This window comes from Apodemus sylvaticus, chromosome 9, assembly GCF_947179515.1.
Source record: "Apodemus sylvaticus chromosome 9, mApoSyl1.1, whole genome shotgun sequence".
Classification (NCBI taxonomy): domain Eukaryota; kingdom Metazoa; phylum Chordata; class Mammalia; order Rodentia; family Muridae; genus Apodemus; species Apodemus sylvaticus.
Window position 1 is genome coordinate 111,803,394 of NC_067480.1, and position 13,861 is coordinate 111,817,254.

Sequence of the window (13,861 nt, forward strand, 5' to 3'; positions counted from 1 at the left end):
GTCATTTTATTGAGGAATTGAGACCATTGATGTTAAGAGATATTAAGAAAAGGTGATTGTTACTTCCTGTTATCTTCATTGTTAAAGGTGGAATTCTGTTTGTGCGCCTAACTTATTTGAGTTTGTTGAAAAATTACTTTATTGCTTTTTCTAGGGTGCAGTTTCCAGCCTTGTGTTAGTATTTTCAACCCATTATCTTTTGAAGGGTGGGTTTGTGGAAAGATATTGTGTAAATTTGGTTTTGTCATGGAATATCTTGTTCTCTCCATCTATGGTAATTGAGAGTTCTGCTGGGTATAGTAGCTTGGGCTGACATTTATGTTCTTTTAGAGTCTGTATGACATCTGCCCAGGATCTTCTTCACCTAGTTTCAGGTGAGAAGTCTGGTATAATACTGATAGGTCTGCTTTATATGTTACTTGAACATTTTCCCTTACTGTTTTTAATATTCTTTCTCTGTTTAGTGCATTTGGTGTTTTGATTATTCTGTGTCGGGAGGAGTTTCTGTCCTGGTCCAGTCTGCTTGGAGTTCTCTTGTATTCTGTTGTTGATGCTTTCATCTATTACTTCTGAATTCTTTCCAAGGTTTTCTATCTCCAGAGATGTCTCACTTTGTGATTTCTTTATTATTTCTACTTCCATTTTTAGATCCTGGATAGTTTTGCTCAGTTCCTTCACTTGTTTGTTTGTGGTTTCCTGAAATTCTTTTGGGGATTTTGTGTTTCCTCTTTAAGGTTTTCTACTTGTTGACACATGTTCTCCTGTGTTACTTTAAGTGATTTTTGTGTTTCCTCTTTAAGGGTTTCTACCTGCTGGCCCATGTTCCCTTTTATTTCTTTAAGAGATTTTTGTGTTTCCTCTTTAAGGGTTTCTACCTGTTGACCCATGTTCTCCTGTATTTATTTAAGAGATTTTTGTGTTTCCTCTTTAAGGGCTTCTGCCTGTTAACCCATGTTCTCTTATATTTCTTTAAGGGAGTTATAATGTCCTTCTTGAAGTCCTCTATCAACATCATGAGATGTGAGTTTTGGTGTCCAGCACTTGTGGAGAACTGGGGTCTGATGGTGCCATTTTTGCCTTGGTTTCTGTTGGTAATGGTCTTGTGTTTGCCTTTTGCCATCTAGTTTTCTCTGGTGTTATCTGGTCTTGCTATCTCTGATTTTGCCTTATCTGTCCTGCAAGTCTGTGTATATGTACTCCTGGCATGCTGGTTCTCTCAACTGTCCTGAGTGGCTGGCTCAACTGCCCTGAGTGGCTGGTTCTCTGGGAAGTATCAGGAGATAGAATCTTCACTGCAGAAGACCAGAAAAGGTTCTGCCCTAGCACAAAGGGCTTTTGGTTGTGGGATGGGGAGAAGGATCAGAAGGGGACTGCTATTCTGAAGGGTGGAGCTATTGGTCATTGCTGAGTAGTGAGTCCTGCTGGCCCCCTGGATGCAACTCTGGGCCTCCAGAGGTGGGAGGGGGTGGGGGCTTTTTACCAACTGCCCTTAGTGGCTGGTTCTCTGGGAAGTATCAGAAGATGGAGTCTTTACTACAGCAGACATGGCAAGGTTCTGATCCAGCAGAAAGGGCTTTTGGCAGTCATCAGATAGACTCTTGGTGGAAATTCTTAATAATTTCCTTTACTGGAGAAAAAGAGAGATATTTTAAAAAATGTATTGCATTTATTAATATCTTTATATCTGTGTGTCTTATGCATGTGTGTGCATGTGAACATGTCAGCAATAGCTGGCCAGTAGACATCAGGGGATGTCATGCCAGGTTCATTTTTTCTCACCATCATAAGAGTATCAAGGACTGAATTCAGGTTTTCAAGCTTGGAAACAAGAAGTGTCTCGACAATTCACACTTTCAATGATTCTAAACTTATTTTTCTACACTAAATCTATCTTTTCTACCTGTAATGTAAGAATAGAAATAGATTTTAAACATCTTAGGTCACCATCAAACCTCAACAACTAAGAGTTAAGAAAACACACTGGACAATGCCCATTGAGTGTGGTACATAAACTGTGTGCTTTTCAAACATGAAGATCTGAGTTTAGATTCTTACCACTCATGTAAAATCATTCATGGTAGCATGAAGCTGTAATTATGGTACTCTTACAGTTATGACATGGCAGAGACAGGAAGTATCCTGGAAGATTCTATGACAGCTGGCCTGGCATGTGCAGTCATGAGTAGCAAGAGACTGTCTCTCAAACAAGAAGAAAGTGAACTTGTACTCTAACATCTGGACACATACTGTGACATACTCCTGTCTGCAAGCATACATGTTCAATTGCACATTCAATTACAGACACACACACACACACATACACAGCACACATAGAATTCTATATGCTAAATAAATAAAGAATTCCATGATCCACTGGTGATAACCACACTAATATTCTCTCCAACCAAGTTCCATGAGCATGTGAATTTCACACATTAATGCAGATGTTTTTACAATATCTCTGTGTGAGAATGTGTTTACAATCACATCCATGCATGCATCTTGGTGAATAAATGTCTCAAACATAAACATGATTTTTTCCAACAGAATTTTATGAAGGTATAGTTCTTAGTCAATTAATTAGTACAGATTATGAAATATTACTCTGATGCTTCCCTGTTTTAGATTTTGTGATGTAATGTGCTAGTGGTTTTTTATTTGAACACTGCTTATATTTGACTTGTGACTTGCACACCCTCTTTTTTATTTCTAGCAGATGATCCTCCTTCTTCCATTTTCTTATTAGCATGTAAAGTCTCCTTCTGAATAGTGACAGGAACACTTTTTCAAGTATCCTTGTCAGTTTTCTTAATTTTAATTGTCATATCACTTGAAGTCACATAGAAAATTTTCAATGTACTCAAATATACCTGTTTTTTTGTAATGATAATTACTGGGGAAATAGCATCTTCATTTGTGCCTGTAAAACTGAAGTATTTTGACACTTATCAAGACAAAAGTTCACTCCATTTACCAATTTTCATTCCTGCTAAATACAGATTTTTCTGGCTGGTTCATTAACTCCAATAACACTTTTAGGAATTCTTGTTCTATCATTCTTTGTCTGTAGCAGAAAAGTGAAAGGTACACTCAGGACTGGAAGTCCATTTCCTGAATTGGAAGTCTGATAGATATGTACACAGAAAGACACTAGTGCACAGAGATATCTGGAACCCATAAATGGACATTTCCAGACTTCATTAACAAAAAGAACAATTTTAACTGTAGACATTTTTAAATGAACAAATATTTTTATAAATATCTTGCAAACAGTGATGTCAGAATAAGTTCCACCATGTTGTTATAGATTAATTATTAATGATAAGGAGAACATTAAGTTTAGACATTGAAGAAGTGACATTTTCAATGACATGTGAACACAGACTTAGACCAGATGGTAAATAAAAGGTAGGTCTTACTTCAGATAAAAGTAGCCAGTAAAGAGCTATATAGAAGAAGGAGACCCATATGATGCCACAGACATAGTTTTAAAAGTAATGCAAGATCTATAATTGATCTTATATACTGAATGCAGATGAAGAATGGGGACAGAAGTGGGGTTTGGGACAGGGACGAGTATTCAGAACTCAGGCATTGCGTCTAGGTTCTAAATTAGTTGATAACTTTCATGGTGACTGAGTCACAGCAGTTTTGAACTTAGGGTGGACATATCAAGTCTGAGAGGTCACAATGTCCCACAGGAGACCTTCCGTAAATGATTAAGTATTTATATCTGAATTGACAAAATTCTTTTAGGATATTTTGCTCAAGAGTACTTGTGGATAACTCAAGGTATTTTTGTTACAGCTGCAACAGTAGAGAACATTTCTGCTTCTAGAACATACAGGGCATTCTGATGTGCCTTCATAGACCTTCAAGACTAAGAATTATTCCACTCAAAATTTGAATAGTAGCAAGTGTGAGAAATCCTAACATAGATCCTACACTTATTTCTTTTCCTTGAAGCTCTGTCAGTCAAATAGACCACCTATGACTAGAGTGTGCAGAAAGCCAAGTTCTAAGTAACTGTTCCCGAAGTTGGGTGGAGAAGGAGAGTTTCTAAAGGGTGATAGGTATTCCTCCAGCAACACATACACTAAAGTTGCACAGATACAGAGAACATTAGCCTAGTATCCACACAATTTTACACTTAGATTTGTGAACTATATCTTGCTTGTGGAGCTACTGAGATGGCTCAGTTGGTAAAGGTGCTTGTTGCTGAAACTGTCAATCAGAGATAAACCCCAGGTCCTATGTGGTGTGAATTGTGTTGACATCAGTGTGAATTTTGTGGCATGCACATGCACCCACAAACAAGCACTAAATAAATAAAGACTAATTAATAGATAAATAAAAGTAAATAAATAGTTGTCAAAATATTTGTAAAGAATTAGTTGGAGATGTGCCTGAACAAACCAGACTCCTTAGGATTCACCATGGGACTAGAATTGAGTCAGCTGTCTGTTTGTGTAACCAATTGCTACACACCTTAGCTTAACATAGTAATAAACTCAGACAGTCTCATTGTTTGGGTAAGTCTAGTGTCTTGGTACTTATGGCTTTGGCCACTACAACTTCTGGGCCCTTAAAAGTTTTCTACCAGCTTGTTTGCTAGTGTAACGATTTCTCAGTGTTCAAACAAGAGATGAGATGGGTGATGAAGCTGACTCCTATGAATTCTCCATCTCAGAACCTTTTGGACTGTTGATGAGCAACTTCATTTCTCATCATATTGTGTAAATAATGAAAGAGCCCAGAGTGTGTGAGATAGAGAGACAAACAGAGACAGAGATATGACAATATAAGATGGAAAATGCTGAACATTTCTTTAGGTACTTCTCAGACATTTGATATTCCTCAGGTGAAAATTCTTTTTTTAACTCTGTACCCCATTTTGGTTCTCTGGAGTCTACCTTCTTGAGTACTTTGAATATCTTGGATATTAGCCCTCTGTCAGATGTAGGGTTGGTAAAGATCTTTTCCCAATTTGTTGGTTACTGTTTTATCCTTTTGATAGTGTCCTTTGCTTTACAGAAACTTTGTAATTTTATGAGGTTCCATTTGTCAATTTTTGATCTTAGAGCATAAGCGATTGGTGTTCTACTTAAGAATTTTTCCCCTGTGCCCATGTGCTCAAGTCTCTTCCCCAGTCTCTTTTCTATTAGTTTCTATTGTGTCTGGTTTTATGTGGAGGGAAATGCAAATAAAAACAACCCTGAGATTTCACCTCACACCAGTCAGAATGGCTAAGATCAAAAACTCAGGAGAAAACAGGTGCTGGCGAGGATGTGGAGAAAGAGGAACATTCCTCCACTGTTGATGGGGTTGCAAGCTGGTACAACCACTCTGAAAATCAGTCTGATGGTTCCTCAGAAAACTGGGCATGATACTACCAGAGGACCCTGTTATACGATTCCTGGGCATATACCCAGAGGACCCCCCAGCATGTAATAAGGACACATACTCCACTATGCTCATAGAAGACCTATTTATAATAGCCAGAATCTGGAAAGAACCCAGATGTCCCTCAATGGAGGAATGGATACAGAAAATTTGTACACTATGGAATACTACTCAACTATTAAAAACAATGAATTCATGAAATTCTTAGGCAAGTGAGTGGAATTGGAGAATGTCATCCTGAGTGTGGTGACCCAATCACAAAAGAACACATATGGTATGTACTCACTGATAAGCAGATATTAGCCCAGAAGCTTGGAATACCCAAGAAACAATTCTCATATCAAATGATGCCCAAGAAGGAAGGAAGGAGAGACCCCTAGTCCTGGAAAGGCTCAATGCAGCGGTATAGGGTAATACCAATACAGGGGAAGGGAAGAGAGCTTATGGGACTTTGAGGGAGGGGGGATCCACGAAAGGAAAAATAATTTGAAATGTAAATAAAGAATATATATATATATATATATATATATATTAAAAAAGAGATAAAATTCAAAACAGCTTTCTATTACGATAGCAAATACTTGAGGTACTCAATTGTTAAAGACAACATTTACTTTGGTTCACAGTTTGGAAGGTTCTCCTCCATAACAAATTGACTCTAGGGCATCTGGTCTGTAATAAAATACAATATATTTTAGTGGAAGCATATGTTATATCCAATTATTTAGCTCATGTCTGGGAGAAGAGACAGGGAGAAAGCAGCTGGGGTATCACCAGCAACTTCAAAAACACAACCCTTGGGCTGGAGGGATTGTTAAGTGAGTAGAAAATATGCCACACAAACATACATATCTGAATTTGATCCCCAGAACTTGTACAAACACCAAATGCAGAAACTTACCTTACCCCGAAGTTGATTGTAAGAGACTAGAAACAAGCAAATCTTTGGGGCTCAGTTACCAGCTGGTCTTGATGAACTGAGGGACTTAAGCAAGAAGTTCTATCTAAATAATAAAGTGATGAGTAATAAAGAATGATAACTGAAATCAAGCATTGGCTTCTACAAGCAAACACACACACATACACACACACACACACACACACACACACACACACTCACACATACATACATGCTGTATATACTCCAGTGACCTATAGACCTCTAGCTAGGCCATACCTTTTAAAGGTTCCCTCATCTCTTATAACTTCATGGGATGAGGACCAAACCATCATCACAGAGCTTTGCTAGGCATTAGAGATCTGACCTATGACAGAGAGAGAACAAGACACAATCTGCAGTGCCTTGCATCCTTTTTTGTGCATTGAAAGAGGATGCTAACTCTAGCTCATACTGAGAGAGACAGAGGGAGAGAGGGAAGGACTGAGGAAGAGGGAGGGAAAGGGAGAAGGAGGGAGAGAGCTCTATGTCTTGGAGGTTCTGTCTCTCTGTTTGGGATTTGAGATTTTTTTTTCCCATTGAGAGTCCATGGTTAATATCTGGCCAACCAAAATGTTTACTCAGAGAAAGATGTAACCTCGAGAGAGAGTCTAGACAGCAAAGTCCCTAGGTTGTAGAAGTAATTAGGTCCTTGTCTTAGACCAGTGATTCTCAACCTTCCTAATTCTGAGACCCTTTAATAGAGTCCCTTATTTATGTTGTGATGATCTCCAACCACAAAGTTATTTTCTTGACTTTACATAACTGTGATTTTGCTACTACTATGAGATATAATATAAAGTCTGATGTTCAGGATATCTTACATGTGATCCCCAAAGGGAACTTGAGCCACTGTGTGAGAACTTCTGTCTTAGAATGTCTTAGTTAGGGTTTCACTGCTGTGAACAGACACTATGACTAATGCAAGTTTTATAAAAGACATTTAATTGGGATTGGCTTACAGGCTCAGAGTTCAGTCTATTGTCATCAAGGCAGAAACGTGGCAGTCTCCAGATAGATATGGTGCAGGAGGAGCTGAGAGTTCTACATCTTCATCTGAAGGCTGCTAGTAGAAGACTGACTTCCAGGCAGCTAGGGCGGATGGTCTTAAGCCCCCACCCACAGTGATACACCTACTCCAACAAGGCCACACATCCTAATAGGGTTACTCCCTGAGCCAATCATATATGAACTATCACATGAAAACATGGAATGGAGTCTATGTGTCAAAGACCAAAATACAAACAAAAGAGTCAATTGGCTCCTTGAGCATAGAGTTAATGCCTTATATCCACAGCCCTTCACCCCTGTGGTCCACTTTAAGCAGACTTACAGTAGAGTTGGCTTATATAATCAATGAGTATTGCTGGTCAAGCTGGTAGCAGTGCCTTGCTTTGGTAGTGACAGTTCACCAATGTCTAATGAAAGCTCTCAACCTGCACTGCTTGAGTTTGTATCTTATTGGCTATCCATTTGAGCTTTGATCTCTATTCAGGACCTGACCACAGAATTGTGGGTTTTGCTTGAGCTCTTCTGTCCCTCCTCCCATGTGGTTATATTAAATGCATGACCCTTTCTTTATTCCTACTATGAAAGAAGCTGAACAGATTAATGAATGCTTATTTTTTTCTAAAATATCAACTGATCATTGTCCTTATCAAAACTTACAAAATAAGTTATAACTTATTTTGTGCCTAACACTGTATTTGCCTCAAACGTTTGTAGCTAGCAAATGACATTGCATTTTGCTATTCATATTGCTTCCAACTAGGAATTTTAGAACTTGTTTCTTTCCCTTGGCTTCAGTACCAGAAATCAGCTTAAGTTAAAATTAGACAAGATGAGTTTGAACTGTGTCTTACTGACAAATTGTGACAATGACTCTAGCACTCTGATTATCATTTGATACACATTGATTTCTCAACACTTGTGTGTCCTTTGTTCTCCCTTTTGAATTCCATGCCTGGAGAATTTTGAAGAGTTGATACCTGGACTGGCATTAGTACTCAAATGTGTAATGAAAAGATTTCATCAAAACAGTTGTTCTAAGGAGAGGTAGACTATGACATTCTGATTCATGACTAGGAAATGCCTATAATGAGTCCACTCTTTCCACAGAAATAAATCTCATTTTGTGTGGCATAGTGAGCCCTCAGCAGACCATTCTGAGTACTGGCATGAGCTGATGATATCTCTGTATCTTGTCATAGAAGCATATTTCAATCAGGTATGCTAACCAGCTGCTATTATTTGTGAAATGCAAGATGATGTTGACTTTGCCTATGCCTCACCCAGTCTTCACAGGCTATACAAGTGGTTGCAGATCAAGGGGTTGCATTGTCTCTGTGTTACACTCTCCCTGACAGACTGTTGTCTACTACTTCATTTCCTTGGGTCAACATTAAATGCAGCAAGATATGAAGAAGAAGAAAGCCATTTAAGAATATTTAAGTTAAAAAATCAAAATCAGATTATACAACTATACCAGAAAATAAGCCAACACCATCACTAGTACATCATTCCAAAAAGGAACTCCTACTGAATTGAAATACCAGAGTCACCACTGTTGAAATTAAGGAAATTATAAATGCCTCCTTTACTGGACCATAAAGCAATTTCTTTTAAAGAAAAACTTCTTATCTCATTATTATCTTATAGTGCATATGGACCTAAGAAATAATTCACTCACATTGAAGACCCAGCATAGTGTAAGACAGTGACACTGAAAATGATTCATTTTACTAAATGCAGCTATTACACTAAGTACAATGTGCATGAGCAACTGAAAGCCTTGTAGATTTCAGAGTCCAAACCCAAACAAACAGAGTATGACTCTCTCAGCTGTTGGTGAGGCAAATGCTGTCTGGATGTGAGAGATACCCATGAGTTATCAAATGTTGCCATGGACCAGAATTCCATGATAGATGTGGTTGATTGTACATCTCATGCCCAGATACTGAAAAGTCATCAAAGGAGATCTGTCTAATTGTGAAGAAATAGCTTCAACATTACCAAGGATAAGAGATCAGTAAATCAGATCTGCTTGATTTGGACTTCAACTCAGCAAATTGTTCCTACATCCTGTGCATGCCACCATCTTGTAGTGGGTGACCTTTAAGTGACAGTGATAGATATTGTTTATGTAGATGATCCTAAAACAAACATGTGACTACAACAATCCTACAACTCTATACTCTGATCACAGCCACTCAGATTGGGAACAGGTTTTTTTCAGAGCAACTCGAAGCCTGAAAAAGGCTTGGAATAGTACAAGGATATTAAATCCTTAAGGTCCCTCAACACCAGTGAACAAGATCTCTCACTCCTGGTGACCATGCTGTAATTTTGACTCATATTCCTTTCTCTCCCTCTGGGTGATTTGCCTAGCCAGCAGCTGCCAAGCAGTGAGCAAAAGCATACACTCCTTGGTAAAATTACAAATAAAGGGTGGGGGAGATGATGCAGAATGCTGTGCATCCAGGTCTTCCTTTCACCCTAGTCTATTATTAGACACATTCCAATCATCAAGTTGGCTGACACTTCAGTCCAACACAGGAGTGGCTTCAGTGGGAGGGGCTGAGGCTCATTGCCTGAGCAAGATCCAAGGGGTGAGGTCATTCCTTAGGAAAAAAGGTTAGCAGAGCTGGAAGCTGATGATTTCTCAAGCAATAGAAACATCCTTTGTCAAAGACATTATTGCTGTTACATTTTTCCTGGAAGACTCCAGAAAAGAGCAAGTTGGAAAAGTATCACATTCATTGTACAAAAATAAGAATTTTCTTTTTATACAGACTCCAAACTTTCCTCTTCTATTTAAAGTAAGAATTGGCGCCCAGTTCTCTTATTCAATACTGTATAACACATTTTTAAAAAAAGATGTAAGTTTGATTTAGAAATTTAAGTAATGAAACAGGAGTGGTTGACTTGGCCATAATTGTTCTCCAAATATATTGTGAGATTCATCTTCAGCTTTTACATAATAGCTATATTTAACTATATGTTATGCATTTTATTTCACATATGGCATTAGATAAAGGGAATTGGCACACTCATTACCTGAAACATTTATTGTCTTTAATTTAGGAATATTCAAAATCCTGTCTACTAGTTATTTTGAAATATATAATAAAATATTAAAAAGTATTGTTGGATCTATTTTCAAGGTATTTAAAATATAAATTTTCAGAGATAGAGCATAACACACAGTCACTCATAAAATGTGAGTTTAGGTTACACAGAGTTAAAATTATATTTAAACAGTGTTTGATACTTGTAAAAGATTTTCTGTTAAGCTCATACAAGTGAGAAAGTGTCTTCTAAACTACCTGTAATATTTTACATAGATTCAAGAAAATGTATGATGATTGCAATAGCATAGAATTAATGAAGATGACATGATACACATGAAGAAATAGATTTAAATTGAGAAATACTCTTTGGCATGTTGGACTCTCCTGACCAACAACTCAAATGATACATCCCAGGTCTGCAATATGTTTTTGGTAAATATCATATTGGTCTTAGTTGGAGCATTCTCTACCGGTGAAATTTCAATATATATCAGAGTTAAAAGATATATGGATTTCCCTATAACTTTTAAGAAACACTGACTATTCTCTATCGCTACACCCTCCCACTATAGTATCTTCCTCCCTGTTTCCAGTTAAAGCTCCCTACTCTTTGCCTTCTTTCTCCCATTTATTACCACTTGGGTCTTAGTCTCTCCCTCTGTAGATCTCCTTCTCCCTCCCCAATATCACCCCTTTCTCAGATTCTGTAGCCATTTCAGATTACATAGTAGCATCTGAAGGTTTGGAGCTAGGATCCCCGAATAACTGGTACCATGCAGTATTTGCCTTGCCGGTTCTGATATGTTTCATGTGGTATCCATTTACCTGTAAATTTCAAGATTTCACTTTTATTTACAGCTGAGTAGAACTCTGGTGTATGTGGATCACACAGATATGAAAGAAGGGTGGGGGGACATGGAAGTAGGAGTGTAGCTTGCAGAGATAAAGGAGGGATCTGCTGAGAAGAGTAAGGGAATGAAGAATAACAAGAAGATATGGTCAAATTTCATTTTGGTGTGTGTGTGTGTGTGTGTGTGCACGTACACGCATATGTTTTTCAAAACTGAGAAAGAATAAATTAAAATGTTTATTTTAAACCTTTCCTCTCTGATCCTAAAGAGCTGGATTATAAGTTTACATCCCACATGCTTATAGGCCTTTCTGTATTTTGGAATAGAGGTTCCATTTCAGACTCCCTTCTCTTTTTTTATTTTCTATGAGTGCCTTTCGTTTCCTATAAATAATTCATATTTAATAGTAATATATTATCTTAGAATCTGTACTGGGAGGTTCCAAACTTGCTAGACTCAACCAAGAAAATTAAAACTTCAAAAATAATCTTGCCTCTGTTCCAAGTTTAAAGATTCTAATTTTGTCTCAAACATGGTCTGGGCTTTTAAATTTAAAAAAAATCTAAATCATTTCAATGGACATATTTAGAGATGATGGAGCTAGTGTCCTAGGGAGCTTGTGTCCTTCAATGAACACTAATGAGTCACATACAAACCAGGTATGGTTACCCATTGAAACACTGTGTAGGAAGACAACACCACTTGTGGCTACTATGAGATTTTCCTACACTGTCTGTCCTTGTACTTGATGCATGAAGCCATATTAATAAGCATAAAAGATGGAAAAGTGATCTTTTGTGACTGAGAAAGAGACAGTTATCCTTGTGAGTTTACAAGAAACCTTGCAGATGTCTCTTCTTACTCATTTTACAAGTTAACCTAATGGTCTATAATACACAGGAAGGTATTCAAAGTCTTGGGATCATTGTTTAATGATTGGGATCAATCTATGTTTATACACTGATTGAGAATTCACTCATTGTTCCATCCATCCAGAATATCAATGACATCTGCTTTCAGTATACTAATATGTCTATGTAAAGAAACCTATTCAGACAAGATCCCCATCCTTTTAGAGTACTCTTATGAGTTGACAAATTAGAATTTTACACACCACTGTTAAACATTCTGGCCAGGCTAGAGAATTGCTCTGTGGTCACAGACATGGCTGATTTACCTGGTGGCCTGAAGTTTATCCCAGGGCAATAATGGCATAATGGTGAAGGAAAAAATTGTCACATCAAGATGCCCTTTAACTTCTACATGTGCACTGTGACAGGGACACACCCACACATACACACACACACACACAAACACACACACATACACACCAAACAAATTAACAGAAATATTTTAAAAAGAAGAGAGGCTCTTCTTAAATTTAGGGAGATAAGAATTGATAATGGCTACACAGAGAAACCCTGTCTCTAGAAAACCAAAAAAAGAAAAAAGAAAAAGAATTGATAAAAATTGATGCTATCCATAGTAAAATATGAGATTACTGATGAGCTGTGACTGGAAACAGGAAATGGTGACACTTTTCATTCATTCTTGAAGAACTTTTGTTGTTTACAGTTTTTGTCATAAATAAAGGTCCTATAGTTATTTACATTGGTTTTTAAATTTATTTTCATTATTTTAATTATAGGCTCATGTGTCTGTGTGAGGGTATGTACAGGTGATTTAAGTTCCCAGCAGAATACAGAAGTGGGCATCTGATTTTTGGAGCCGGAGCTACAGGGGGTGGTAACCAGTTCAATAAATGTTAGAAACTTAACTTTGATCTTCTCCAAAAGGATGCATCTCTCAGTAAATTATAAAAGAGATTGCTCTTCTTTTGAGTTCTGTGTTCCTGACTATTTAGGGTTAATTCACTGTGAACGGTTATCTCTGGGCTCAGATATGTTCTATAATATCCTGTGTCTGTTTGAGAGACAGCATCATGACTCTTAGTTTTCTAAAGTGGGGCCAGGACTTTTCTTTGAGGAGTTAAAAGTTATGATACACTCTCTTTCCTTGTTTCTGGTCTACCGAAATTCTCAATTTCTTTATTATTCGGTTGATCTAGTCACATAAAGACTCTACTCAATTCTTCAGCCCTTAAGAATAAAATCATTTTCTCCCATAATTTCTAGACTTGGTGGTAATATTGTCTTTTTCATCTTTTTCCAGTGGGTTCTGTTTGTTTTAATTTGGGTAGTAGAATGGGGATTTTATTTATTATTTAAAAACAAGCCTCAGGAGGCCGGCTGCGAGAAAGCAGCCTGCTCTGGTGAGTCAGGCCCTGCAGAGTAGAGGATCCAGTCCTGAGGCCTCTGGTGGGAGGCTTCAGGCCTCTGCTTCGGGATCGGGAGCAGCCTGGGCCACAGCACCCCATCTCAAGGAAGTGCAAGAGGCCAGTGGTACACCCAGAGACCAGCAGCTAGGAGGAAGCTTGCACTGGTGAGTCTAGCATTGACAATAAGAACAACTAACACCAGTGAGAACTAGATGGCAAAAGGCAAATGCAGGAACGTTACTAACAGAAATCATGGCAATATGGCAGCATCTGAACCCAATTCTCCATTAGCAGCATGTCCTGGATACAGCAACACTCCAGA